Source organism: Pelobates fuscus, chromosome 2 (genome assembly GCF_036172605.1).
Source record: "Pelobates fuscus isolate aPelFus1 chromosome 2, aPelFus1.pri, whole genome shotgun sequence".
NCBI classification, from domain to species: domain Eukaryota; kingdom Metazoa; phylum Chordata; class Amphibia; order Anura; family Pelobatidae; genus Pelobates; species Pelobates fuscus.
Window position 1 is genome coordinate 17,773,178 of NC_086318.1, and position 26,916 is coordinate 17,800,093.

Genomic DNA, 26,916 nt, shown 5'->3' on the forward strand with positions numbered 1-26,916 from the left:
GGAAGTTCATTCTTCATTCCGTTGTCAACCGATTGGCCAGAAAATTGGGCTCGATCAAAGGGAACCTGAACAGGGGACTGCTCCTATCCATCGTCATTCATTGGGAAAGTGTCTGCAATTTCAAACACATTGCATTTCTCATATCAGCATGTGATGAGCGCCCGAAGCGTGCTGTTGAAACCCCACTCCGGGACCATTCCTTTTTCAATGCAGGAGGGGCAAAGCATTTGCTAACCAATAAGCAAAAAAATATGAAAATCCTCATCTTTCCCACAAAAACATCAAAAACAACAGCAAAAACATTGAAGACGGCTGGCTGCAAACGGAATAGAGAAATATCATACAAGCATGTTAAAAGCGTTGGAAGACAATTTTTTAAGGAAAGTGTTTTGAAACTTGAAGACACGCACGGACGTGCCAGATGATCAGAAAGTGCCATTTCACTCGCAGTTAACAGTCCAAATACAAGCAATCGACTTTAATGCCTCACTGCATCAAGCTTAGCAACGTTTGATGGGCACGGAAAGTTTGGTGATCAACTCCACTCTGGGATGATTCATTTTTAACATGGAATGGGCAAAGCATGCGCTAACCAAACAGAAAAAAAAGGAAAGAAAAACAGCAGCAAAGAGTAAAATTAGCTTTAATGTTTCTGCAAAAACACATTACATTCAAACGGAGGCTACAGATTGTATAGAAGAAAACAAATAACAACCCCAAAGACATTCATTAAACATGTTAAGTGAGGACGTAAAGGAGATCTCTATAGAAATGTTTGGAAATCTGTTACGTCACACAGACATGTTGACAGAGTGGTCAGAAAGTGCAATTTTTCTTGAAATTAACAGGCAAGCTATCATCGATTGACTTAAAACCAATAAAACCTCAGATGTGGATGGTAACATAACGAAAGCAGTGAAAACCCATGGAAAAGTGAATTTCTCTTAAGGTTTGGGGATTTGATTGCCATGGAATTACAAATTTGAACAAAAACAAATTGCTTAGCAGAGAATGGTTTCGATCCATCAACCTCTGGGTTATGGGCCCAGCACGCTTCCGCTGCGCCACTCTGCTGCTGTCACACCTTTCTCTGTGCATTTTGAAAGGGAGAAGCTGGCTCCACCTACATTTGCATGCAGATAAAGAACCATAGCTGCATTTGAAAGCAGAGGATGCCGTAACCTCTGAAAAAGCATTTAGACATTGTGAGAGCAAAATCTTGTTAGTCCACGTAGCTCTCTCGCCTCACGTGCTTAGTCTCTGTGGCGCAATTGGTTAGCGCGTTCGGCTGTTAACCGAAAGGTTGGTGGTTCAAGCCCACCCAGGGACGTTTTGAGACACTTGAGTTTTTTTAACCGAAAAGCAAAAAAGGAGCCCAAAATAGTTACCTTTCAAACGCAAATACGGTGACTGCAAATTGATTAACATAGGTGGAGACCCTTCACAAAACCATGCTTAAAAGGAAGGGTGACGTCATATCTATGACGGTGCTTTCCAATTGAAACTTCATCAAAAGCACGTAAAACATCATCAGAAGTGAACAGGAAGTTCATTCTTCATTCCGTTGTCAACCGATTGGCCAGAAAATTGGGCTCGATCAAAGGGAACCTGAACAGGGGACTGCTCCTATCCATCGTCATTCATTGGGAAAGTGTCTGCAATTTCAAACACATTGCATTTCTCATATCAGCATGTGATGAGCGCCCGAAGCGTGCTGTTGAAACCCCACTCCGGGACCATTCCTTTTTCAATGCAGGAGGGGCAAAGCATTTGCTAACCAATAAGCAAAAAAATATGAAAATCCTCATCTTTCCCACAAAAACATCAAAAACAACAGCAAAAACATTGAAGACGGCTGGCTGCAAACGGAATAGAGAAATATCATACAAGCATGTTAAAAGCGTTGGAAGACAATTTTTTAAGGAAAGTGTTTTGAAACTTGAAGACACGCACGGACGTGCCAGATGATCAGAAAGTGCCATTTCACTCGCAGTTAACAGTCCAAATACAAGCAATCGACTTTAATGCCTCACTGCATCAAGCTTAGCAACGTTTGATGGGCACGGAAAGTTTGGTGATCAACTCCACTCTGGGATGATTCATTTTTAACATGGAATGGGCAAAGCATGCGCTAACCAAACAGAAAAAAAAGGAAAGAAAAACAGCAGCAAAGAGTAAAATTAGCTTTAATGTTTCTGCAACAACACATTACATTCAAACGGAGGCTACAGATTGTATAGAAGAAAACAAATAACAACCCCAAAGACATTCATTAAACATGTTAAGTGAGGACGAAAAGGAGATCACTATAGAAATGTTTGGAAATCTGTTACGTCACACAGACATGTTGACAGAGTGGTCAGAAAGTGCAATTTTTCTTGAAATTAACAGGCAAGCTATCATCGATTGACTTAAAACCAATAAAACCTCAGATGTGGATGGTAACATAACGAAAGCAGTGAAAACCCATGGAAAAGTGAATTTCTCTTAAGGTTTGGGGATTTGATTGCCATGGAATTACAAATTTGAACAAAAACAAATTGCTTAGCAGAGGATGGTTTCGATCCATCGACCTCTGGGTTATGGGCCCAGCACGCTTCCGCTGCGCCACTCTGCTGCTGTCACACCTTTCTCTGTGCATTTTGAAAGGGAGAAGCTGGCTCCACCTACATTTGCATGCAGATAAAGAACCATAGCTGCATTTGAAAGCAGAGGATGCCGTAACCTCTGAAAAAGCATTTAGACATTGTGAGAGCAAAATCTTGTTAGTCCACGTAGCTCTCTCGCCTCACGTGCTTAGTCTCTGTGGCGCAATTGGTTAGCGCGTTCGGCTGTTAACCGAAAGGTTGGTGGTTCAAGCCCACCCAGGGACATTTTGAGACACTTTAGTTTTTTTTAACCGAGAAGCAAAAAAGGAGCCCAAAATAGTTACCTTTCAAACGCAAATACGGTGACTGCAAATTGATTAACATAGGTGGAGACCCTTCACAAAACCATGTTTAAAAGGAAGGGTGACGTCATATCTATGACGGTGCTTTCCAATTGAAACTTCATCAAAAGCACGTAAAACATCATCAGAAGTGAACAGGAAGTTCATTCTTCATTCGTTGTCAACCGATTGGCCAGAAAATTGGGCTCGATCAAAGGGAACCTGAACAGGGGACTGCTCCTATCCATCGTCATTCATTGGGAAAGTGTCTGCAATTTCAAACACATTGCATTTCTCATATCAGCATGTGATGAGCGCCCGAAGCGTGCTGTTGAAACCCCACTCCGGGACCATTCCTTTTTCAATGCAGGAGGGGCAAAGCATTTGCTAACCAATAAGCAAAAAAATATGAAAATCCTCATCTTTCCCACAAAAACATCAAAAACAACAGCAAAAACATTGAAGACGGCTGGCTGCAAACGGAATAGAGAAATATCATACAAGCATGTTAAAAGCGTTGGAAGACAATTTTTTAAGGAAAGTGTTTTGAAACTTGAAGACACGCACGGACGTGCCAGATGATCAGAAAGTGCCATTTCACTCGGAGTTAACAGTCCAAATACAAGCAATCGACTTTAATGCCTCACTGCATCAAGCTTAGCAACGTTTGATGGGCACGGAAAGTTTGGTGATCAACTCCACTCTGGGATGATTCATTTTTAACATGGAATGGGCAAAGCATGCGCTAACCAAACAGAAAAAAAAGGAAAGAAAAACAGCAGCAAAGTGTAAAATTAGCTTTAATGTTTCTGCAACAACACATTACATTCAAACGGAGGCTACAGATTGTATAGAAGAAAACAAATAACAACCCCAAAGACATTCATTAAACATGTTAAGTGAGGACGAAAAGGAGATCACTATAGAAATGTTTGGAAATCTGTTACGTCACACAGACATGTTGACAGAGTGGTCAGAAAGTGCAATTTTTCTTGAAATTAACAGGCAAGCTATCATCGATTGACTTAAAACCAATAAAACCTCAGATGTGGATGGTAACATAACGAAAGCAGTGAAAACCCATGGAAAAGTGAATTTCTCTTAAGGTTTGGGGATTTGATTGCCATGGAATTACAAATTTGAACAAAAACAAATTGCTTAGCAGAGGATGGTTTCAATCCATCGACCTCTGGGTTATGGGCCCAGCACGCTTCCGCTGCGCCACTCTGCTGCTGTCACACCTTTCTCTGTGCATTTTGAAAGGGAGAAGCTGGCTCCACCTACATTTGCATGCAGATAAAGAACCATAGCTGCATTTGAAAGCAGAGGATGCCGTAACCTCTGAAAAAGCATTTAGACATTGTGAGAGCAAAATCTTGTTAGTCCACGTAGCTCTCTCGCCTCACGTGCTTAGTCTCTGTGGCGCAATTGGTTAGCGCGTTCGGCTGTTAACCGAAAGGTTGGTGGTTCAAGCCCACCCAGGGACGTTTTGAGACACTTGAGTTTTTTTTAACCGAGAAGCAAAAAAGGAGCCCAAAATAGTTACCTTTCAAACGCAAATACGGTGACTGCAAATTGATTAACATAGGTGGAGACCCTTCACAAAACCATGTTTAAAAGGAAGGGTGACGTCATATCTATGACGGTGCTTTCCAATTGAAACTTCATCAAAAGCACGTAAAACATCATCAGAAGTGAACAGGAAGTTCATTCTTCATTCGTTGTCAACCGATTGGCCAGAAAATTGGGCTCGATCAAAGGGAACCTGAACAGGGGACTGCTCCTATCCATCGTCATTCATTGGGAAAGTGTCTGCAATTTCAAACACATTGCATTTCTCATATCAGCATGTGATGAGCGCCCGAAGCGTGCTGTTGAAACCCCACTCCGGGACCATTCCTTTTTCAATGCAGGAGGGGCAAAGCATTTGCTAACCAATAAGCAAAAAAATATGAAAATCCTCATCTTTCCCACAAAAACATCAAAAACAACAGCAAAAACATTGAAGACGGCTGGCTGCAAACGGAATAGAGAAATATCATACAAGCATGTTAAAAGCGTTGGAAGACAATTTTTTAAGGAAAGTGTTTTGAAACTTGAAGACACGCACGGACGTGCCAGATGATCAGAAAGTGCCATTTCACTCGGAGTTAACAGTCCAAATACAAGCAATCGACTTTAATGCCTCACTGCATCAAGCTTAGCAACGTTTGATGGGCACGGAAAGTTTGGTGATCAACTCCACTCTGGGATGATTCATTTTTAACATGGAATGGGCAAAGCATGCGCTAACCAAACAGAAAAAAAAGGAAAGAAAAACAGCAGCAAAGTGTAAAATTAGCTTTAATGTTTCTGCAACAACACATTACATTCAAACGGAGGCTACAGATTGTATAGAAGAAAACAAATAACAACCCCAAAGACATTCATTAAACATGTTAAGTGAGGACGTAAAGGAGATCTCTATAGAAATGTTTGGAAATCTGTTACGTCACACAGACATGTTGACAGAGTGGTCAGAAAGTGCAATTTTTCTTGAAATTAACAGGCAAGCTATCATCGATTGACTTAAAACCAATAAAACCTCAGATGTGGATGGTAACATAACGAAAGCAGTGAAAACCCATGGAAAAGTGAATTTCTCTTAAGGTTTGGGGATTTGATTGCCATGGAATTACAAATTTGAACAAAAACAAATTGCTTAGCAGAGGATGGTTTCGATCCATCGACCTCTGGGTTATGGGCCCAGCACGCTTCCGCTGCGCCACTCTGCTGCTGTCACACCTTTCTCTGTGCCTTTTGAAAGGGAGAAGCTGGCTCCACCTACATTTGCATGCAGATAAAGAACCATAGCTGCATTTGAAAGCAGAGGATGCCGTAACCTCTGAAAAAGCATTTAGACATTGTGAGAGCAAAATCTTGTTAGTCCACGTAGCTCTCTCGCCTCACGTGCTTAGTCTCTGTGGCGCAATTGGTTAGCGCGTTCGGCTGTTAACCGAAAGGTTGGTGGTTCAAGCCCACCCAGGGACGTTTTGAGACACTTGAGTTTTTTTAACCGAAAAGCAAAAAAGGAGCCCAAAATAGTTACCTTTCAAACGCAAATACGGTGACTGCAAATTGATTAACATAGGTGGAGACCCTTCACAAAACCATGCTTAAAAGGAAGGGTGACGTCATATCTATGACGGTGCTTTCCAATTTAAACTTCATCAAAAGCACGTAAAACATCATCAGAAGTGAACAGGAAGTTCATTCTTCATTCCGTTGTCAACCGATTGGCCAGAAAATTGGGCTCGATCAAAGGGAACCTGAACAGGGGACTGCTCCTATCCATCGTCATTCATTGGGAAAGTGTCTGCAATTTCAAACACATTGCATTTCTCATATCAGCATGTGATGAGCGCCCGAAGCGTGCTGTTGAAACCCCACTCCGGGACCATTCCTTTTTCAATGCAGGAGGGGCAAAGCATTTGCTAACCAATAAGCAAAAAAATATGAAAATCCTCATCTTTCCCACAAAAACATCAAAAACAACAGCAAAAACATTGAAGACGGCTGGCTGCAAACGGAATAGAGAAATATCATACAAGCATGTTAAAAGCGTTGGAAGACAATTTTTTAAGGAAAGTGTTTTGAAACTTGAAGACACGCACGGACGTGCCAGATGATCAGAAAGTGCCATTTCACTCGGAGTTAACAGTCCAAATACAAGCAATCGACTTTAATGCCTCACTGCATCAAGCTTAGCAACGTTTGATGGGCACGGAAAGTTTGGTGATCAACTCCACTCTGGGATGATTCATTTTTAACATGGAATGGGCAAAGCATGCGCTAACCAAACAGAAAAAAAAGGAAAGAAAAACAGCAGCAAAGTGTAAAATTAGCTTTAATGTTTCTGCAACAACACATTACATTCAAACGGAGGCTACAGATTGTATAGAAGAAAACAAATAACAACCCCAAAGACATTCATTAAACATGTTAAGTGAGGACGTAAAGGAGATCTCTATAGAAATGTTTGGAAATCTGTTACGTCACACAGACATGTTGACAGAGTGGTCAGAAAGTGCAATTTTTCTTGAAATTAACAGGCAAGCTATCATCGATTGACTTAAAACCAATAAAACCTCAGATGTGGATGGTAACATAACGAAAGCAGTGAAAACCCATGGAAAAGTGAATTTCTCTTAAGGTTTGGGGATTTGATTGCCATGGAATTACAAATTTGAACAAAAACAAATTGCTTAGCAGAGGATGGTTTCGATCCATCGACCTCTGGGTTATGGGCCCAGCACGCTTCCGCTGCGCCACTCTGCTGCTGTCACACCTTTCTCTGTGCCTTTTGAAAGGGAGAAGCTGGCTCCACCTACATTTGCATGCAGATAAAGAACCATAGCTGCATTTGAAAGCAGAGGATGCCGTAACCTCTGAAAAAGCATTTAGACATTGTGAGAGCAAAATCTTGTTAGTCCACGTAGCTCTCTCGCCTCACGTGCTTAGTCTCTGTGGCGCAATTGGTTAGCGCGTTCGGCTGTTAACCGAAAGGTTGGTGGTTCAAGCCCACCCAGGGACGTTTTGAGACACTTGAGTTTTTTTAACCGAAAAGCAAAAAAGGAGCCCAAAATAGTTACCTTTCAAACGCAAATACGGTGACTGCAAATTGATTAACATAGGTGGAGACCCTTCACAAAACCATGCTTAAAAGGAAGGGTGACGTCATATCTATGACGGTGCTTTCCAATTGAAACTTCATCAAAAGCACGTAAAACATCATCAGAAGTGAACAGGAAGTTCATTCTTCATTCCGTTGTCAACCGATTGGCCAGAAAATTGGGCTCGATCAAAGGGAACCTGAACAGGGGACTGCTCCTATCCATCGTCATTCATTGGGAAAGTGTCTGCAATTTCAAACACATTGCATTTCTCATATCAGCATGTGATGAGCGCCCGAAGCGTGCTGTTGAAACCCCACTCCGGGACCATTCCTTTTTCAATGCAGGAGGGGCAAAGCATTTGCTAACCAATAAGCAAAAAAATATGAAAATCCTCATCTTTCCCACAAAAACATCAAAAACAACAGCAAAAACATTGAAGACGGCTGGCTGCAAACGGAATAGAGAAATATCATACAAGCATGTTAAAAGCGTTGGAAGACAATTTTTTAAGGAAAGTGTTTTGAAACTTGAAGACACGCACGGACGTGCCAGATGATCAGAAAGTGCCATTTCACTCGGAGTTAACAGTCCAAATACAAGCAATCGACTTTAATGCCTCACTGCATCAAGCTTAGCAACGTTTGATGGGCACGGAAAGTTTGGTGATCAACTCCACTCTGGGATGATTCATTTTTAACATGGAATGGGCAAAGCATGCGCTAACCAAACAGAAAAAAAAGGAAAGAAAAACAGCAGCAAAGTGTAAAATTAGCTTTAATGTTTCTGCAACAACACATTACATTCAAACGGAGGCTACAGATTGTATAGAAGAAAACAAATAACAACCCCAAAGACATTCATTAAACATGTTAAGTGAGGACGTAAAGGAGATCTCTATAGAAATGTTTGGAAATCTGTTACGTCACACAGACATGTTGACAGAGTGGTCAGAAAGTGCAATTTTTCTTGAAATTAACAGGTAAGCTATCATCGATTGACTTAAAACCAATAAAACCTCAGATGTGGATGGTAACATAACGAAAGCAGTGAAAACCCATGGAAAAGTGAATTTCTCTTAAGGTTTGGGGATTTGATTGCCATGGAATTACAAATTTGAACAAAAACAAATTGCTTAGCAGAGGATGGTTTCGATCCATCGACCTCTGGGTTATGGGCCCAGCACGCTTCCGCTGCGCCACTCTGCTGCTGTCACACCTTTCTCTGTGCCTTTTGAAAGGGAGAAGCTGGCTCCACCTACATTTGCATGCAGATAAAGAACCATAGCTGCATTTGAAAGCAGAGGATGCCGTAACCTCTGAAAAAGCATTTAGACATTGTGAGAGCAAAATCTTGTTAGTCCACGTAGCTCTCTCGCCTCACGTGCTTAGTCTCTGTGGCGCAATTGGTTAGCGCGTTCGGCTGTTAACCGAAAGGTTGGTGGTTCAAGCCCACCCAGGGACGTTTTGAGACACTTGAGTTTTTTTAACCGAAAAGCAAAAAAGGAGCCCAAAATAGTTACCTTTCAAACGCAAATACGGTGACTGCAAATTGATTAACATAGGTGGAGACCCTTCACAAAACCATGCTTAAAAGGAAGGGTGACGTCATATCTATGACGGTGCTTTCCAATTGAAACTTCATCAAAAGCACGTAAAACATCATCAGAAGTGAACAGGAAGTTCATTCTTCATTCCGTTGTCAACCGATTGGCCAGAAAATTGGGCTCGATCAAAGGGAACCTGAACAGGGGACTGCTCCTATCCATCGTCATTCATTGGGAAAGTGTCTGCAATTTCAAACACATTGCATTTCTCATATCAGCATGTGATGAGCGCCCGAAGCGTGCTGTTGAAACCCCACTCCGGGACCATTCCTTTTTCAATGCAGGAGGGGCAAAGCATTTGCTAACCAATAAGCAAAAAAATATGAAAATCCTCATCTTTCCCACAAAAACATCAAAAACAACAGCAAAAACATTGAAGACGGCTGGCTGCAAACGGAATAGAGAAATATCATACAAGCATGTTAAAAGCGTTGGAAGACAATTTTTTAAGGAAAGTGTTTTGAAACTTGAAGACACGCACGGACGTGCCAGATGATCAGAAAGTGCCATTTCACTCGGAGTTAACAGTCCAAATACAAGCAATCGACTTTAATGCCTCACTGCATCAAGCTTAGCAACGTTTGATGGGCACGGAAAGTTTGGTGATCAACTCCACTCTGGGATGATTCATTTTTAACATGGAATGGGCAAAGCATGCGCTAACCAAACAGAAAAAAAAGGAAAGAAAAACAGCAGCAAAGTGTAAAATTAGCTTTAATGTTTCTGCAACAACACATTACATTCAAACGGAGGCTACAGATTGTATAGAAGAAAACAAATAACAACCCCAAAGACATTCATTAAACATGTTAAGTGAGGACGTAAAGGAGATCTCTATAGAAATGTTTGGAAATCTGTTACGTCACACAGACATGTTGACAGAGTGGTCAGAAAGTGCAATTTTTCTTGAAATTAACAGGCAAGCTATCATCGATTGACTTAAAACCAATAAAACCTCAGATGTGGATGGTAACATAACGAAAGCAGTGAAAACCCATGGAAAAGTGAATTTCTCTTAAGGTTTGGGGATTTGATTGCCATGGAATTACAAATTTGAACAAAAACAAATTGCTTAGCAGAGGATGGTTTCGATCCATCGACCTCTGGGTTATGGGCCCAGCACGCTTCCGCTGCGCCACTCTGCTGCTGTCACACCTTTCTCTGTGCATTTTGAAAGGGAGAAGCTGGCTCCACCTACATTTGCATGCAGATAAAGAACCATAGCTGCATTTGAAAGCAGAGGATGCCGTAACCTCTGAAAAAGCATTTAGACATTGTGAGAGCAAAATCTTGTTAGTCCACGTAGCTCTCTCGCCTCACGTGCTTAGTCTCTGTGGCGCAATTGGTTAGCGCGTTCGGCTGTTAACCGAAAGGTTGGTGGTTCAAGCCCACCCAGGGACGTTTTGAGACACTTGAGTTTTTTTAACCGAAAAGCAAAAAAGGAGCCCAAAATAGTTACCTTTCAAACGCAAATACGGTGACTGCAAATTGATTAACATAGGTGGAGACCCTTCACAAAACCATGCTTAAAAGGAAGGGTGACGTCATATCTATGACGGTGCTTTCCAATTTAAACTTCATCAAAAGCACGTAAAACATCATCAGAAGTGAACAGGAAGTTCATTCTTCATTCCGTTGTCAACCGATTGGCCAGAAAATTGGGCTCGATCAAAGGGAACCTGAACAGGGGACTGCTCCTATCCATCGTCATTCATTGGGAAAGTGTCTGCAATTTCAAACACATTGCATTTCTCATATCAGCATGTGATGAGCGCCCGAAGCGTGCTGTTGAAACCCCACTCCGGGACCATTCCTTTTTCAATGCAGGAGGGGCAAAGCATTTGCTAACCAATAAGCAAAAAAATATGAAAATCCTCATCTTTCCCACAAAAACATCAAAAACAACAGCAAAAACATTGAAGACGGCTGGCTGCAAACGGAATAGAGAAATATCATACAAGCATGTTAAAAGCGTTGGAAGACAATTTTTTAAGGAAAGTGTTTTGAAACTTGAAGACACGCACGGACGTGCCAGATGATCAGAAAGTGCCATTTCACTCGGAGTTAACAGTCCAAATACAAGCAATCGACTTTAATGCCTCACTGCATCAAGCTTAGCAACGTTTGATGGGCACGGAAAGTTTGGTGATCAACTCCACTCTGGGATGATTCATTTTTAACATGGAATGGGCAAAGCATGCGCTAACCAAACAGAAAAAAAAGGAAAGAAAAACAGCAGCAAAGTGTAAAATTAGCTTTAATGTTTCTGCAACAACACATTACATTCAAACGGAGGCTACAGATTGTATAGAAGAAAACAAATAACAACCCCAAAGACATTCATTAAACATGTTAAGTGAGGACGTAAAGGAGATCTCTATAGAAATGTTTGGAAATCTGTTACGTCACACAGACATGTTGACAGAGTGGTCAGAAAGTGCAATTTTTCTTGAAATTAACAGGCAAGCTATCATCGATTGACTTAAAACCAATAAAACCTCAGATGTGGATGGTAACATAACGAAAGCAGTGAAAACCCATGGAAAAGTGAATTTCTCTTAAGGTTTGGGGATTTGATTGCCATGGAATTACAAATTTGAACAAAAACAAATTGCTTAGCAGAGGATGGTTTCGATCCATCGACCTCTGGGTTATGGGCCCAGCACGCTTCCGCTGCGCCACTCTGCTGCTGTCACACCTTTCTCTGTGCATTTTGAAAGGGAGAAGCTGGCTCCACCTACATTTGCATGCATATAAAGAACCATAGCTGCATTTGAAAGCAGAGGATGCCGTAACCTCTGAAAAAGCATTTAGACATTGTGAGAGCAAAATCTTGTTAGTCCACGTAGCTCTCTCGCCTCACGTGCTTAGTCTCTGTGGCGCAATTGGTTAGCGCGTTCGGCTGTTAACCGAAAGGTTGGTGGTTCAAGCCCACCCAGGGACGTTTTGAGACACTTTAGTTTTTTTTAACCGAGAAGCAAAAAAGGAGCCCAAAATAGTTACCTTTCAAACGCAAATACGGTGACTGCAAATTGATTAACATAGGTGGAGACCCTTCACAAAACCATGCTTAAAAGGAATGGTGACGTCATATCTATGACGGTGCTTTCCAATTGAAACTTCATCAAAAGCACGTAAAACATCATCAGAAGTGAACAGGAAGTTCATTCTTCATTCCGTTGTCAACCGATTGGCCAGAAAATTGGGCTCGATCAAAGGGAACCTGAACAGGGGACTGCTTCTATCCATCGTCATTCATTGGGAAAGTGTCTGCAATTTCAAACACATTGCATTTCTCATATCAGCATGTGATGAGCGCCCGAAGCGTGCTGTTGAAACCCCACTCCGGGACCATTCCTTTTTCAATGCAGGAGGGGCAAAGCATTTGCTAACCAATAAGCAAAAAAATATGAAAATCCTCATCTTTCCCACAAAAACATCAAAAACAACAGCAAAAACATTGAAGACGGCTGGCTGCAAACGGAATAGAGAAATATCATACAAGCATGTTAAAAGCGTTGGAAGACAATTTTTTAAGGAAAGTGTTTTGAAACTTGAAGACACGCACGGACGTGCCAGATGATCAGAAAGTGCCATTTCACTCGGAGTTAACAGTCCAAATACAAGCAATCGACTTTAATGCCTCACTGCATCAAGCTTAGCAACGTTTGATGGGCACGGAAAGTTTGGTGATCAACTCCACTCTGGGATGATTCATTTTTAACATGAAATGGGCAAAGCATGCGCTAACCAAACAGAAAAAAAAGGAAAGAAAAACAGCAGCAAAGAGTAAAATTAGCTTTAATGTTTCTGCAACAACACATTACATTCAAACGGAGGCTACAGATTGTATAGAAGAAAACAAATAACAACCCCAAAGACATTCATTAAACATGTTAAGTGAGGACGTAAAGGAGATCTCTATAGAAATGTTTGGAAATCTGTTACGTCACACAGACATGTTGACAGAGTGGTCAGAAAGTGCAATATTTCTTGAAATTAACAGGCAAGCTATCATCGATTGACTTAAAACCAATAAAACCTCAGATGTGGATGGTAACATAACGAAAGCAGTGAAAACCCATGGAAAAGTGAATTTCTCTTAAGGTTTGGGGATTTGATTGCCATGGAATTACAAATTTGAACAAAAACAAATTGCTTAGCAGAGGATGGTTTCGATCCATCGACCTCTGGGTTATGGGCCCAGCACGCTTCCGCTGCGCCACTCTGCTGCTGTCACACTTTTCTCTGTGCATTTTGAAAGGGAGAAGCTGGCTCCACCTACATTTGCATGCAGATAAAGAACCATAGCTGCATTTGAAAGCAGAGGATGCCGTAACCTCTGAAAAAGCATTTAGACATTGTGAGAGCAAAATCTTGTTAGTCCACGTAGCTCTCTCGCCTCACGTGCTTAGTCTCTGTGGCGCAATTGGTTAGCGCGTTCGGCTGTTAACCGAAAGGTTGGTGGTTCAAGCCCACCCAGGGACGTTTTGAGACACTTGAGTTTTTTTTAACCGAGAAGCAAAAAAGGAGCCCAAAATAGTTACCTTTCAAACGCAAATACGGTGACTGCAAATTGATTAACATAGGTGGAGACCCTTCACAAAACCATGTTTAAAAGGAAGGGTGACGTCATATCTATGACGGTGCTTTCCAATTGAAACTTCATCAAAAGCACGTAAAACATCATCAGAAGTGAACAGGAAGTTCATTCTTCATTCCGTTGTCAACCGATTGGCCAGAAAATTGGGCTCGATCAAAGGGAACCTGAACAGGGGACTGCTCCTATCCATCGTCATTCATTGGGAAAGTGTCTGCAATTTCAAACACATTGCATTTCTCATATCAGCATGTGATGAGCGCCCGAAGCGTGCTGTTGAAACCCCACTCCGGGACCATTCCTTTTTCAATGCAGGAGGGGCAAAGCATTTGCTAACCAATAAGCAAAAAAATATGAAAATCCTCATCTTTCCCACAAAAACATCAAAAACAACAGCAAAAACATTGAAGACGGCTGGCTGCAAACGGAATAGAGAAATATCATACAAGCATGTTAAAAGCGTTGGAAGACAATTTTTTAAGGAAAGTGTTTTGAAACTTGAAGACACGCACGGACGTGCCAGATGATCAGAAAGTGCCATTTCACTCGGAGTTAACAGTCCAAATACAAGCAATCGACTTTAATGCCTCACTGCATCAAGCTTAGCAACGTTTGATGGGCACGGAAAGTTTGGTGATCAACTCCACTCTGGGATGATTCATTTTTAACATGGAATGGGCAAAGCATGCGCTAACCAAACAGAAAAAAAAGGAAAGAAAAACAGCAGCAAAGTGTAAAATTAGCTTTAATGTTTCTGCAACAACACATTACATTCAAACGGAGGCTACAGATTGTATAGAAGAAAACAAATAACAACCCCAAAGACATTCATTAAACATGTTAAGTGAGGACGTAAAGGAGATCTCTATAGAAATGTTTGGAAATCTGTTACGTCACACAGACATGTTGACAGAGTGGTCAGAAAGTGCAATTTTTCTTGAAATTAACAGGCAAGCTATCATCGATTGACTTAAAACCAATAAAACCTCAGATGTGGATGGTAACATAACGAAAGCAGTGAAAACCCATGGAAAAGTGAATTTCTCTTAAGGTTTGGGGATTTGATTGCCATGGAATTACAAATTTGAACAAAAACAAATTGCTTAGCAGAGGATGGTTTCGATCCATCGACCTCTGGGTTATGGGCCCAGCACGCTTCCGCTGCGCCACTCTGCTGCTGTCACACCTTTCTCTGTGCATTTTGAAAGGGAGAAGCTGGCTCCACCTACATTTGCATGCAGATAAAGAACCATAGCTGCATTTGAAAGCAGAGGATGCCGTAACCTCTGAAAAAGCATTTAGACATTGTGAGAGCAAAATCTTGTTAGTCCACGTAGCTCTCTCGCCTCACGTGCTTAGTCTCTGTGGCGCAATTGGTTAGCGCGTTCGGCTGTTAACCGAAAGGTTGGTGGTTCAAGCCCACCCAGGGACGTTTTGAGACACTTGAGTTTTTTTAACCGAAAAGCAAAAAAGGAGCCCAAAATAGTTACCTTTCAAACGCAAATACGGTGACTGCAAATTGATTAACATAGGTGGAGACCCTTCACAAAACCATGCTTAAAAGGAAGGGTGACGTCATATCTATGACGGTGCTTTCCAATTGAAACTTCATCAAAAGCACGTAAAACATCATCAGAAGTGAACAGGAAGTTCATTCTTCATTCCGTTGTCAACCGATTGGCCAGAAAATTGGGCTCGATCAAAGGGAACCTGAACAGGGGACTGCTCCTATCCATCGTCATTCATTGGGAAAGTGTCTGCAATTTCAAACACATTGCATTTCTCATATCAGCATGTGATGAGCGCCCAAAGCGTGCTGTTGAAACCCCACTCCGGGACCATTCCTTTTTCAATGCAGGAGGGGCAAAGCATTTGCTAACCAATAAGCAAAAAAATATGAAAATCCTCATCTTTCCCACAAAAACATCAAAAACAACAGCAAAAACATTGAAGACGGCTGGCTGCAAACGGAATAGAGAAATATCATACAAGCATGTTAAAAGCGTTGGAAGACAATTTTTTAAGGAAAGTGTTTTGAAACTTGAAGACACGCACGGACGTGCCAGATGATCAGAAAGTGCCATTTCACTCGGAGTTAACAGTCCAAATACAAGCAATCGACTTTAATGCCTCACTGCATCAAGCTTAGCAACGTTTGATGGGCACGGAAAGTTTGGTGATCAACTCCACTCTGGGATGATTCATTTTTAACATGAAATGGGCAAAGCATGCGCTAACCAAACAGAAAAAAAAGGAAAGAAAAACAGCAGCAAAGAGTAAAATTAGCTTTAATGTTTCTGCAACAACACATTACATTCAAACGGAGGCTACAGATTGTATAGAAGAAAACAAATAACAACCCCAAAGACATTCATTAAACATGTTAAGTGAGGACGTAAAGGAGATCTCTATAGAAATGTTTGGAAATCTGTTACGTCACACAGACATGTTGACAGAGTGGTCAGAAAGTGCAATATTTCTTGAAATTAACAGGCAAGCTATCATCGATTGACTTAAAACCAATAAAACCTCAGATGTGGATGGTAACATAACGAAAGCAGTGAAAACCCATGGAAAAGTGAATTTCTCTTAAGGTTTGGGGATTTGATTGCCATGGAATTACAAATTTGAACAAAAACAAATTGCTTAGCAGAGGATGGTTTCAATCCATCGACCTCTGGGTTATGAGCCCAGCACGCTTCCGCTGCGCCACTCTGCTGCTGTCACACCTTTCTCTGTGCGTTTTGAAAGGGAGAAGCTGGCTCCACCTACATTTGCATGCAGATAAAGAACCATAGCTGCATTTGAAAGCAGAGGATGCCGTAACCTCTGAAAAAGCATTTAGACATTGTGAGAGCAAAATCTTGTTAGTCCACGTAGCTCTCTCGCCTCACGTGCTTAGTCTCTGTGGCGCAATTGGTTAGCGCGTTCGGCTGTTAACCGAAAGGTTGGTGGTTCAAGCCCACCCAGGGACGTTTTGAGACACTTGAGTTTTTTTTAACCGAGAAGCAAAAAAGGAGCCCAAAATAGTTACCTTTCAAACGCAAATACGGTGACTGCAAATTGATCAACATAGGTGGAGACCCTTCACAAAACCATGTTTAAAAGGAAGGGTGACGTCATATCTATGACGGTGCTTTCCAATTGAAACTTCATCAAAAGCACGTAAAACATCATCAGAAGTGAACAGGAAGTTCATTCTTCATTCCGTTGTCAACCGATTGGCCAGAAAATTGGGCTCGATCAAAGGGAACCTGAACAGGGGACTGCTCCTATCCATCGTCATTCATTGGGAAAGTGTCTGCAATTTCAAACACATTGCATTTCTCATATCAGCATGTGATGAGCGCCCGAAGCGTGCTGTTGAAACCCCACTCCGGGACCATTCCTTTTTCAATGCAGGAGGGGCAAAGCATTTGCTAACCAATAAGCAAAAAAATATGAAAATCCTCATCTTTCCCACAAAAACATCAAAAACAACAGCAAAAACATTGAAGACGGCTGGCTGCAAACGGAATAGAGAAATATCATACAAGCATGTTAAAAGCGTTGGAAGACAATTTTTTAAGGAAAGTGTTTTGAAACTTGAAGACACGCACGGACGTGCCAGATGATCAGAAAGTGCCATTTCACTCGGAGTTAACAGTCCAAATACAAGCAATCGACTTTAATGCCTCACTGCATCAAGCTTAGCAACGTTTGATGGGCACGGAAAGTTTGGTGATCAACTCCACTCTGGGATGATTCATTTTTAACATGGAATGGGCAAAGCATGCGCTAACCAAACAGAAAAAAAAGGAAAGAAAAACAGCAGCAAAGTGTAAAATTAGCTTTAATGTTTCTGCAACAACACATTACATTCAAACGGAGGCTACAGATTGTATAGAAGAAAACAAATAACAACCCCAAAGACATTCATTAAACATGTTAAGTGAGGACGTAAAGGAGATCTCTATAGAAATGTTTGGAAATCTGTTACGTCACACAGACATGTTGACAGAGTGGTCAGAAAGTGCAATTTTTCTTGAAATTAACAGGCAAGCTATCATCGATTGACTTAAAACCAATAAAACCTCAGATGTGGATGGTAACATAACGAAAGCAGTGAAAACCCATGGAAAAGTGAATTTCTCTTAAGGTTTGGGGATTTGATTGCCATGGAATTACAAATTTGAACAAAAACAAATTGCTTAGCAGAGGATGGTTTCGATCCATCGACCTCTGGGTTATGGGCCCAGCACGCTTCCGCTGCGCCACTCTGCTGCTGTCACACCTTTCTCTGTGCATTTTGAAAGGGAGAAGCTGGCTCCACCTACATTTGCATGCAGATAAAGAACCATAGCTGCATTTGAAAGCAGAGGATGCCGTAACCTCTGAAAAAGCATTTAGACATTGTGAGAGCAAAATCTTGTTAGTCCACGTAGCTCTCTCGCCTCACGTGCTTAGTCTCTGTGGCGCAATTGGTTAGCGCGTTCGGCTGTTAACCGAAAGGTTGGTGGTTCAAGCCCACCCAGGGACGTTTTGAGACACTTGAGTTTTTTTAACCGAAAAGCAAAAAAGGAGCCCAAAATAGTTACCTTTCAAACGCAAATACGGTGACTGCAAATTGATTAACATAGGTGGAGACCCTTCACAAAACCATGCTTAAAAGGAAGGGTGACGTCATATCTATGACGGTGCTTTCCAATTTAAACTTCATCAAAAGCACGTAAAACATCATCAGAAGTGAACAGGAAGTTCATTCTTCATTCCGTTGTCAACCGATTGGCTAGAAAATTGGGCTCGATCAAAGGGAACCTGAACAGGGGACTGCTCCTATCCATCGTCATTCATTGGGAAAGTGTCTGCAATTTCAAACACATTGCATTTCTCATATCAGCATGTGATGAGCGCCCGAAGCGTGCTGTTGAAACCCCACTCCGGGACCATTCCTTTTTCAATGCAGGAGGGGCAAAGCATTTGCTAACCAATAAGCAAAAAAATATGAAAATCCTCATCTTTCCCACAAAAACATCAAAAACAACAGCAAAAACATTGAAGACGGCTGGCTGCAAACGGAATAGAGAAATATCATACAAGCATGTTAAAAGCGTTGGAAGACAATTTTTTAAGGAAAGTGTTTTGAAACTTGAAGACACGCACGGACGTGCCAGATGATCAGAAAGTGCCATTTCACTCGGAGTTAACAGTCCAAATACAAGCAATCGACTTTAATGCCTCACTGCATCAAGCTTAGCAACGTTTGATGGGCACGGAAAGTTTGGTGATCAACTCCACTCTGGGATGATTCATTTTTAACATGGAATGGGCAAAGCATGCGCTAACCAAACAGAAAAAAAAGGAAAGAAAAACAGCAGCAAAGAGTAAAATTAGCTTTAATGTTTCTGCAACAACACATTACATTCAAACGGAGGCTACAGATTGTATAGAAGAAAACAAATAACAACCCCAAAGACATTCATTAAACATGTTAAGTGAGGACGTAATGGAGATCTCTATAGAAATGTTTGGAAATCTGTTACGTCACACAGACATGTTGACAGAGTGGTTAGAAAGTGCAATATTTCTTGAAATTAACAGGCAAGCTATCATCGATTGACTTAAAACCAATAAAACCTCAGATGTGGATGGTAACATAACGAAAGCAGTGAAAACCCATGGAAAAGTGAATTTCTCTTAAGGTTTGGGGATTTGATTGCCATGGAATTACAAATTTGAACAAAAACAAATTGCTTAGCAGAGGATGGTTTCAATCCATCGACCTCTGGGTTATGGGCCCAGCACGCTTCCGCTGCGCCACTCTGCTGCTGTCACACCTTTCTCTGTGCGTTTTGAAAGGGAGAAGCTGGCTCCACCTAAATTTGCATGCAGATAAAGAACCATAGCTGCATTTGAAAGCAGAGGATGCCGTAACCTCTGAAAAAGCATTTAGACATTGTGAGAGCAAAATCTTGTTAGTCCACGTAGCTCTCTCGCCTCACGTGCTTAGTCTCTGTGGCGCAATTGGTTAGCGCGTTCGGCTGTTAACCGAAAGGTTGGTGGTTCAAGCCCACCCAGGGACGTTTTGAGACACTTGAGTTTTTTTTAACCGAGAAGCAAAAAAGGAGCCCAAAATAGTTACCTTTCAAACGCAAATACGGTGACTGCAAATTGATTAACATAGGTGGAGACCCTTCACAAAACCATGTTTAAAAGGAAGGGTGACGTCATATCTATGACGGTGCTTTCCAATTGAAACTTCATCAAAAGCACGTAAAACATCATCAGAAGTGAACAGGAAGTTCATTCTTCATTCCGTTGTCAACCGATTGGCCAGAAAATTGGGCTCGATCAAAGGGAACCTGAACAGGGGACTGCTCCTATCCATCGTCATTCATTGGGAAAGTGTCTGCAATTTCAAACACATTGCATTTCTCATATCAGCATGTGATGAGCGCCCGAAGCGTGCTGTTGAAACCCCACTCCGGGACCATTCCTTTTTCAATGCAGGAGGGGCAAAGCATTTGCTAACCAATAAGCAAAAAAATATGAAAATCCTCATCTTTCCCACAAAAACATCAAAAACAACAGCAAAAACATTGAAGACGGCTGGCTGCAAACGGAATAGAGAAATATCATACAAGCATGTTAAAAGCGTTGGAAGACAATTTTTTAAGGAAAGTGTTTTGAAACTTGAAGACACGCACGGACGTGCCAGATGATCAGAAAGTGCCATTTCACTCGGAGTTAACAGTCCAAATACAAGCAATCGACTTTAATGCCTCACTGCATCAAGCTTAGCAACGTTTGATGGGCACGGAAAGTTTGGTGATCAACTCCACTCTGGGATGATTCATTTTTAACATGGAATGGGCAAAGCATGCGCTAACCAAACAGAAAAAAAAGGAAAGAAAAACAGCAGCAAAGTGTAAAATTAGCTTTAATGTTTCTGCAACAACACATTACATTCAAACGGAGGCTACAGATTGTATAGAAGAAAACAAATAACAACCCCAAAGACATTCATTAAACATGTTAAGTGAGGACGTAAAGGAGATCTCTATAGAAATGTTTGGAAATCTGTTACGTCACACAGACATGTTGACAGAGTGGTCAGAAAGTGCAATTTTTCTTGAAATTAACAGGCAAGCTATCATCGATTGACTTAAAACCAATAAAACCTCAGATGTGGATGGTAACATAACGAAAGCAGTGAAAACCCATGGAAAAGTGAATTTCTCTTAAGGTTTGGGGATTTGATTGCCATGGAATTACAAATTTGAACAAAAACAAATTGCTTAGCAGAGGATGGTTTCGATCCATCGACCTCTGGGTTATGGGCTCAGCACGCTTCCGCTGCGCCACTCTGCTGCTGTCACACCTTTCTCTGTGCATTTTGAAAGGGAGAAGCTGGCTCCACCTACATTTGCATGCAGATAAAGAACCATAGCTGCATTTGAAAGCAGAGGATGCCGTAACCTCTGAAAAAGCATTTAGACATTGTGAGAGCAAAATCTTGTTAGTCCACGTAGCTCTCTCGCCTCACGTGCTTAGTCTCTGTGGCGCAATTGGTTAGCGCGTTCGGCTGTTAACCGAAAGGTTGGTGGTTCAAGCCCACCCAGGGACGTTTTGAGACACTTGAGTTTTTTTTAACCGAGAAGCAAAAAAGGAGCCCAAAATAGTTACCTTTCAAACGCAAATACGGTGACTGCAAATTGATTAACATAGGTGGAGACCCTTCACAAAACCATGTTTAAAAGGAAGGGTGACGTCATATCTATGACGGTGCTTTCCAATTGAAACTTCATCAAAAGCACGTAAAACATCATCAGAAGTGAACAGGAAGTTCATTCTTCATTCCGTTGTCAACCGATTGGCCAGAAAATTGGGCTCGATCAAAGGGAACCTGAACAGGGGACTGCTCCTATCCATCGTCATTCATTGGGAAAGTGTCTGCAATTTCAAACACATTGCATTTCTCATATCAGCATGTGATGAGCGCCCGAAGCGTGCTGTTGAAACCCCACTCCGGGACCATTCCTTTTTCAATGCAGGAGGGGCAAAGCATTTGCTAACCAATAAGCAAAAAAATATGAAAATCCTCATCTTTCCCACAAAAACATCAAAAACAACAGCAAAAACATTGAAGACGGCTGGCTGCAAACGGAATAGAGAAATATCATACAAGCATGTTAAAAGCGTTGGAAGACAATTTTTTAAGGAAAGTGTTTTGAAACTTGAAGACACGCACGGACGTGCCAGATGATCAGAAAGTGCCATTTCACTCGGAGTTAACAGTCCAAATACAAGCAATCGACTTTAATGCCTCACTGCATCAAGCTTAGCAACGTTTGATGGGCACGGAAAGTTTGGTGATCAACTCCACTCTGGGATGATTCATTTTTAACATGGAATGGGCAAAGCATGCGCTAACCAAACAGAAAAAAAAGGAAAGAAAAACAGCAGCAAAGTGTAAAATTAGCTTTAATGTTTCTGCAACAACACATTACATTCAAACGGAGGCTACAGATTGTATAGAAGAAAACAAATAACAACCCCAAAGACATTCATTAAACATGTTAAGTGAGGACGTAAAGGAGATCTCTATAGAAATGTTTGGAAATCTGTTACGTCACACAGACATGTTGACAGAGTGGTCAGAAAGTGCAATTTTTCTTGAAATTAACAGGCAAGCTATCATCGATTGACTTAAAACCAATAAAACCTCAGATGTGGATGGTAACATAACGAAAGCAGTGAAAACCCATGGAAAAGTGAATTTCTCTTAAGGTTTGGGGATTTGATTGCCATGGAATTACAAATTTGAACAAAAACAAATTGCTTAGCAGAGGATGGTTTCGATCCATCGACCTCTGGGTTATGGGCCCAGCACACTTCCGCTGCGCCACTCTGCTGCTGTCACACCTTTCTCTGTGCATTTTGAAAGGGAGAAGCTGGCTCCACCTACATTTGCATGCAGATAAAGAACCATAGCTGCATTTGAAAGCAGAGGATGCCATAACCTCTGAAAAAGCATTTAGACATTGTGAGAGCAAAATCTTGTTAGTCCACGTAGCTCTCTCGCCTCACGTGCTTAGTCTCTGTGGCGCAATTGGTTAGCGCATTCGGCTGTTAACCGAAAGGTTGGTGGTTCAAGCCCACCCAGGGACGTTTTGAGACACTTGAGTTTTTTTAACCGAAAAGCAAAAAAGGAGCCCAAAATAGTTACCTTTCAAACGCAAATACGGTGACTGCAAATTGATTAACATAGGTGGAGACCCTTCACAAAACCATGCTTAAAAGGAAGGGTGACGTCATATCTATGACGGTGCTTTCCAATTGAAACTTCATCAAAAGCACGTAAAACATCATCAGAAGTGAACAGGAAGTTCATTCTTCATTCCGTTGTCAACCGATTGGCCAGAAAATTGGGCTCGATCAAAGGGAACCTGAACAGGGGACTGCTCCTATCCATCGTCATTCATTGGGAAAGTGTCTGCAATTTCAAACACATTGCATTTCTCATATCAGCATGTGATGAGCGCCCGAAGCGTGCTGTTGAAACCCCACTCCGGGACCATTCCTTTTTCAATGCAGGAGGGTCAAAGCATTTGCTAACCAATAAGCAAAAAAATATGAAAATCCTCATCTTTCCCACAAAAACATCAAAAACAACAGCAAAAACATTGAAGACGGCTGGCTGCAAACGGAATAGAGAAATATCATACAAGCATGTTAAAAGCGTTGGAAGACAATTTTTTAAGGAAAGTGTTTTGAAACTTGAAGACACGCACGGACGTGCCAGATGATCAGAAAGTGCCATTTCACTCGGAGTTAACAGTCCAAATACAAGCAATCGACTTTAATGCCTCACTGCATCAAGCTTAGCAACGTTTGATGGGCACGGAAAGTTTGGTGATCAACTCCACTCTGGGATGATTCATTTTTAACATGGAATGGGCAAAGCATGCGCTAACCAAACAGAAAAAAAAGGAAAGAAAAACAGCAGCAAAGAGTAAAATTAGCTTTAATGTTTCTGCAACAACACATTACATTCAAACGGAGGCTACAGATTGTATAGAAGAAAACAAATAACAACCCCAAAGACATTCATTAAACATGTTAAGTGAGGACGTAAAGGAGATCTCTATAGAAATGTTTGGAAATCTGTTACGTCACACAGACATGTTGACAGAGTGGTCAGAAAGTGCAATATTTCTTGAAATTAACAGGCAAGCTATCATCGATTGACTTAAAACCAATAAAACCTCAGATGTGGATGGTAACATAACGAAAGCAGTGAAAACCCATGGAAAAGTGAATTTCTCTTAAGGTTTGGGGATTTGATTGCCATGGAATTACAAGTTTGAACAAAAACAAATTGCTTAGCAGAGGATGGTTTCGATCCATCGACCTCTGGGTTATGGGCCCAGCACGCTTCCGCTGCGCCACTCTGCTGCTGTCACACCTTTCTCTGTGCATTTTGAAAGGGAGAAGCTGGCTCCACCTACATTTGCATGCAGATAAAGAACCATAGCTGCATTTGAAAGCAGAGGATGCCGTAACCTCTGAAAAAGCATTTAGACATTGTGAGAGCAAAATCTTGTTAGTCCACGTAGCTCTCTCGCCTCACGTGCTTAGTCTCTGTGGCGCAATTGGTTAGCGCGTTCGGCTGTTAACCGAAAGGTTGGTGGTTCAAGCCCACCCAGGGACGTTTTGAGACACTTTAGTTTTTTTTAACCGAGAAGCAAAAAAGGAGCCCAAAATAGTTACCTTTCAAACGCAAATACGGTGACTGCAAATTGATTAACATAGGTGGAGACCCTTCACAAAACCATGCTTAAAAGGAATGGTGACGTCATATCTATGACGGTGCTTTCCAATTGAAACTTCATCAAAAGCACGTAAAACATCATCAGAAGTGAACAGGAAGTTCATTCTTCATTCCGTTGTCAACCGATTGGCCAGAAAATTGGGCTCGATCAAAGGGAACCTGAACAGGGGACTGCTCCTATCCATCGTCATTCATTGGGAAAGTGTCTGCAATTTCAAACACATTGCATTTCTCATATCAGCATGTGATGAGCGCCCGAAGCGTGCTGTTGAAACCCCACTCCGGGACCATTCCTTTTTCAATGCAGGAGGGGCAAAGCATTTGCTAACCAATAAGCAAAAAAATATGAAAATCCTCATCTTTCCCACAAAAACATCAAAAACAACAGCAAAAACATTGAAGACGGCTGGCTGCAAACGGAATAGAGAAATATCATACAAGCATGTTAAAAGCGTTGGAAGACAATTTTTTAAGGAAAGTGTTTTGAAACTTGAAGACACGCACGGACGTGCCAGATGATCAGAAAGTGCCATTTCACTCGGAGTTAACAGTCCAAATACAAGCAATCGACTTTAATGCCTCACTGCATCAAGCTTAGCAACGTTTGATGGGCACGGAAAGTTTGGTGATCAACTCCACTCTGGGATGATTCATTTTTAACATGGAATGGGCAAAGCATGCGCTAACCAAACAGAAAAAAAAGGAAAGAAAAACAGCAGCAAAGTGTAAAATTAGCTTTAATGTTTCTGCAACAACACATTACATTCAAACGGAGGCTACAGATTGTATAGAAGAAAACAAATAACAACCCCAAAGACATTCATTAAACATGTTAAGTGAGGACGTAAAGGAGATCTCTATAGAAATGTTTGGAAATCTGTTACGTCACACAGACATGTTGACAGAGTGGTCAGAAAGTGCAATTTTTCTTGAAATTAACAGGCAAGCTATCATCGATTGACTTAAAACCAATAAAACCTCAGATGTGGATGGTAACATAACGAAAGCAGTGAAAACCCATGGAAAAGTGAATTTCTCTTAAGGTTTGGGGATTTGATTGCCATGGAATTACAAATTTGAACAAAAACAAATTGCTTAGCAGAGGATGGTTTCGATCCATCGACCTCTGGGTTATGGGCTCAGCACGCTTCCGCTGCGCCACTCTGCTGCTGTCACACCTTTCTCTGTGCATTTTGAAAGGGAGAAGCTGGCTCCACCTACATTTGCATGCAGATAAAGAACCATAGCTGCATTTGAAAGCAGAGGATGCCGTAACCTCTGAAAAAGCATTTAGACATTGTGAGAGCAAAATCTTGTTAGTCCACGTAGCTCTCTCGCCTCACGTGCTTAGTCTCTGTGGCGCAATTGGTTAGCGCGTTCGGCTGTTAACCGAAAGGTTGGTGGTTCAAGCCCACCCAGGGACGTTTTGAGACACTTGAGTTTTTTTTAACCGAGAAGCAAAAAAGGAGCCCAAAATAGTTACCTTTCAAACGCAAATACGGTGACTGCAAATTGATTAACATAGGTGGAGACCCTTCACAAAACCATGTTTAAAAGGAAGGGTGACGTCATATCTATGACGGTGCTTTCCAATTGAAACTTCATCAAAAGCACGTAAAACATCATCAGAAGTGAACAGGAAGTTCATTCTTCATTCCGTTGTCAACCGATTGGCCAGAAAATTGGGCTCGATCAAAGGGAACCTGAACAGGGGACTGCTCCTATCCATCGTCATTCATTGGGAAAGTGTCTGCAATTTCAAACACATTGCATTTCTCATATCAGCATGTGATGAGCGCCCGAAGCGTGCTGTTGAAACCCCACTCCGGGACCATTCCTTTTTCAATGCAGGAGGGGCAAAGCATTTGCTAACCAATAAGCAAAAAAATATGAAAATCCTCATCTTTCCCACAAAAACATCAAAAACAACAGCAAAAACATTGAAGACGGCTGGCTGCAAACGGAATAGAGAAATATCATACAAGCATGTTAAAAGCGTTGGAAGACAATTTTTTAAGGAAAGTGTTTTGAAACTTGAAGACACGCACGGACGTGCCAGATGATCAGAAAGTGCCATTTCACTCGGAGTTAACAGTCCAAATACAAGCAATCGACTTTAATGCCTCACTGCATCAAGCTTAGCAACGTTTGATGGGCACGGAAAGTTTGGTGATCAACTCCACTCTGGGATGATTCATTTTTAACATGGAATGGGCAAAGCATGCGCTAACCAAACAGAAAAAAAAGGAAAGAAAAACAGCAGCAAAGTGTAAAATTAGCTTTAATGTTTCTGCAACAACACATTACATTCAAACG

General features: G+C 41.5%; 16 non-coding genes across 16 annotated transcripts; all 16 read left to right on the forward strand.

The window, feature by feature from the left end:
* The first annotated feature begins 1,256 nt into the window (after nucleotides 1-1,256).
* Nucleotides 1,257-1,330, forward strand: TRNAN-GUU (transfer RNA asparagine (anticodon GUU)). Its single transcript has one exon. It is a non-coding gene; the product is annotated as a tRNA-Asn (tRNA).
* A 1,469-nt stretch (nucleotides 1,331-2,799) lies between these two features.
* On the forward strand, nucleotides 2,800-2,873 carry TRNAN-GUU (transfer RNA asparagine (anticodon GUU)). The gene has a single exon. It is a non-coding gene; the product is annotated as a tRNA-Asn (tRNA).
* A 1,469-nt stretch (nucleotides 2,874-4,342) lies between these two features.
* Nucleotides 4,343-4,416, forward strand: TRNAN-GUU (transfer RNA asparagine (anticodon GUU)). Its single transcript has one exon. It is a non-coding gene; the product is annotated as a tRNA-Asn (tRNA).
* Nucleotides 4,417-5,885: 1,469 nt separating this feature from the next.
* On the forward strand, nucleotides 5,886-5,959 carry TRNAN-GUU (transfer RNA asparagine (anticodon GUU)). Its single transcript has one exon. It is a non-coding gene; the product is annotated as a tRNA-Asn (tRNA).
* Nucleotides 5,960-7,428: 1,469 nt separating this feature from the next.
* TRNAN-GUU (transfer RNA asparagine (anticodon GUU)) lies at nucleotides 7,429-7,502 on the forward strand. The gene has a single exon. It is a non-coding gene; the product is annotated as a tRNA-Asn (tRNA).
* A 1,469-nt stretch (nucleotides 7,503-8,971) lies between these two features.
* TRNAN-GUU (transfer RNA asparagine (anticodon GUU)) lies at nucleotides 8,972-9,045 on the forward strand. Its single transcript has one exon. It is a non-coding gene; the product is annotated as a tRNA-Asn (tRNA).
* Nucleotides 9,046-10,514: 1,469 nt separating this feature from the next.
* Nucleotides 10,515-10,588, forward strand: TRNAN-GUU (transfer RNA asparagine (anticodon GUU)). Its single transcript has one exon. It is a non-coding gene; the product is annotated as a tRNA-Asn (tRNA).
* A 1,469-nt stretch (nucleotides 10,589-12,057) lies between these two features.
* On the forward strand, nucleotides 12,058-12,131 carry TRNAN-GUU (transfer RNA asparagine (anticodon GUU)). The gene has a single exon. It is a non-coding gene; the product is annotated as a tRNA-Asn (tRNA).
* A 1,470-nt stretch (nucleotides 12,132-13,601) lies between these two features.
* On the forward strand, nucleotides 13,602-13,675 carry TRNAN-GUU (transfer RNA asparagine (anticodon GUU)). Its single transcript has one exon. It is a non-coding gene; the product is annotated as a tRNA-Asn (tRNA).
* A 1,470-nt stretch (nucleotides 13,676-15,145) lies between these two features.
* Nucleotides 15,146-15,219, forward strand: TRNAN-GUU (transfer RNA asparagine (anticodon GUU)). Its single transcript has one exon. It is a non-coding gene; the product is annotated as a tRNA-Asn (tRNA).
* Nucleotides 15,220-16,688: 1,469 nt separating this feature from the next.
* TRNAN-GUU (transfer RNA asparagine (anticodon GUU)) lies at nucleotides 16,689-16,762 on the forward strand. Its single transcript has one exon. It is a non-coding gene; the product is annotated as a tRNA-Asn (tRNA).
* Nucleotides 16,763-18,232: 1,470 nt separating this feature from the next.
* TRNAN-GUU (transfer RNA asparagine (anticodon GUU)) lies at nucleotides 18,233-18,306 on the forward strand. Its single transcript has one exon. It is a non-coding gene; the product is annotated as a tRNA-Asn (tRNA).
* Nucleotides 18,307-19,775: 1,469 nt separating this feature from the next.
* TRNAN-GUU (transfer RNA asparagine (anticodon GUU)) lies at nucleotides 19,776-19,849 on the forward strand. Its single transcript has one exon. It is a non-coding gene; the product is annotated as a tRNA-Asn (tRNA).
* Nucleotides 19,850-21,319: 1,470 nt separating this feature from the next.
* TRNAN-GUU (transfer RNA asparagine (anticodon GUU)) lies at nucleotides 21,320-21,393 on the forward strand. Its single transcript has one exon. It is a non-coding gene; the product is annotated as a tRNA-Asn (tRNA).
* A 3,013-nt stretch (nucleotides 21,394-24,406) lies between these two features.
* Nucleotides 24,407-24,480, forward strand: TRNAN-GUU (transfer RNA asparagine (anticodon GUU)). The gene has a single exon. It is a non-coding gene; the product is annotated as a tRNA-Asn (tRNA).
* Nucleotides 24,481-25,950: 1,470 nt separating this feature from the next.
* Nucleotides 25,951-26,024, forward strand: TRNAN-GUU (transfer RNA asparagine (anticodon GUU)). Its single transcript has one exon. It is a non-coding gene; the product is annotated as a tRNA-Asn (tRNA).
* The last annotated feature ends 892 nt before the right edge of the window (nucleotides 26,025-26,916 follow it).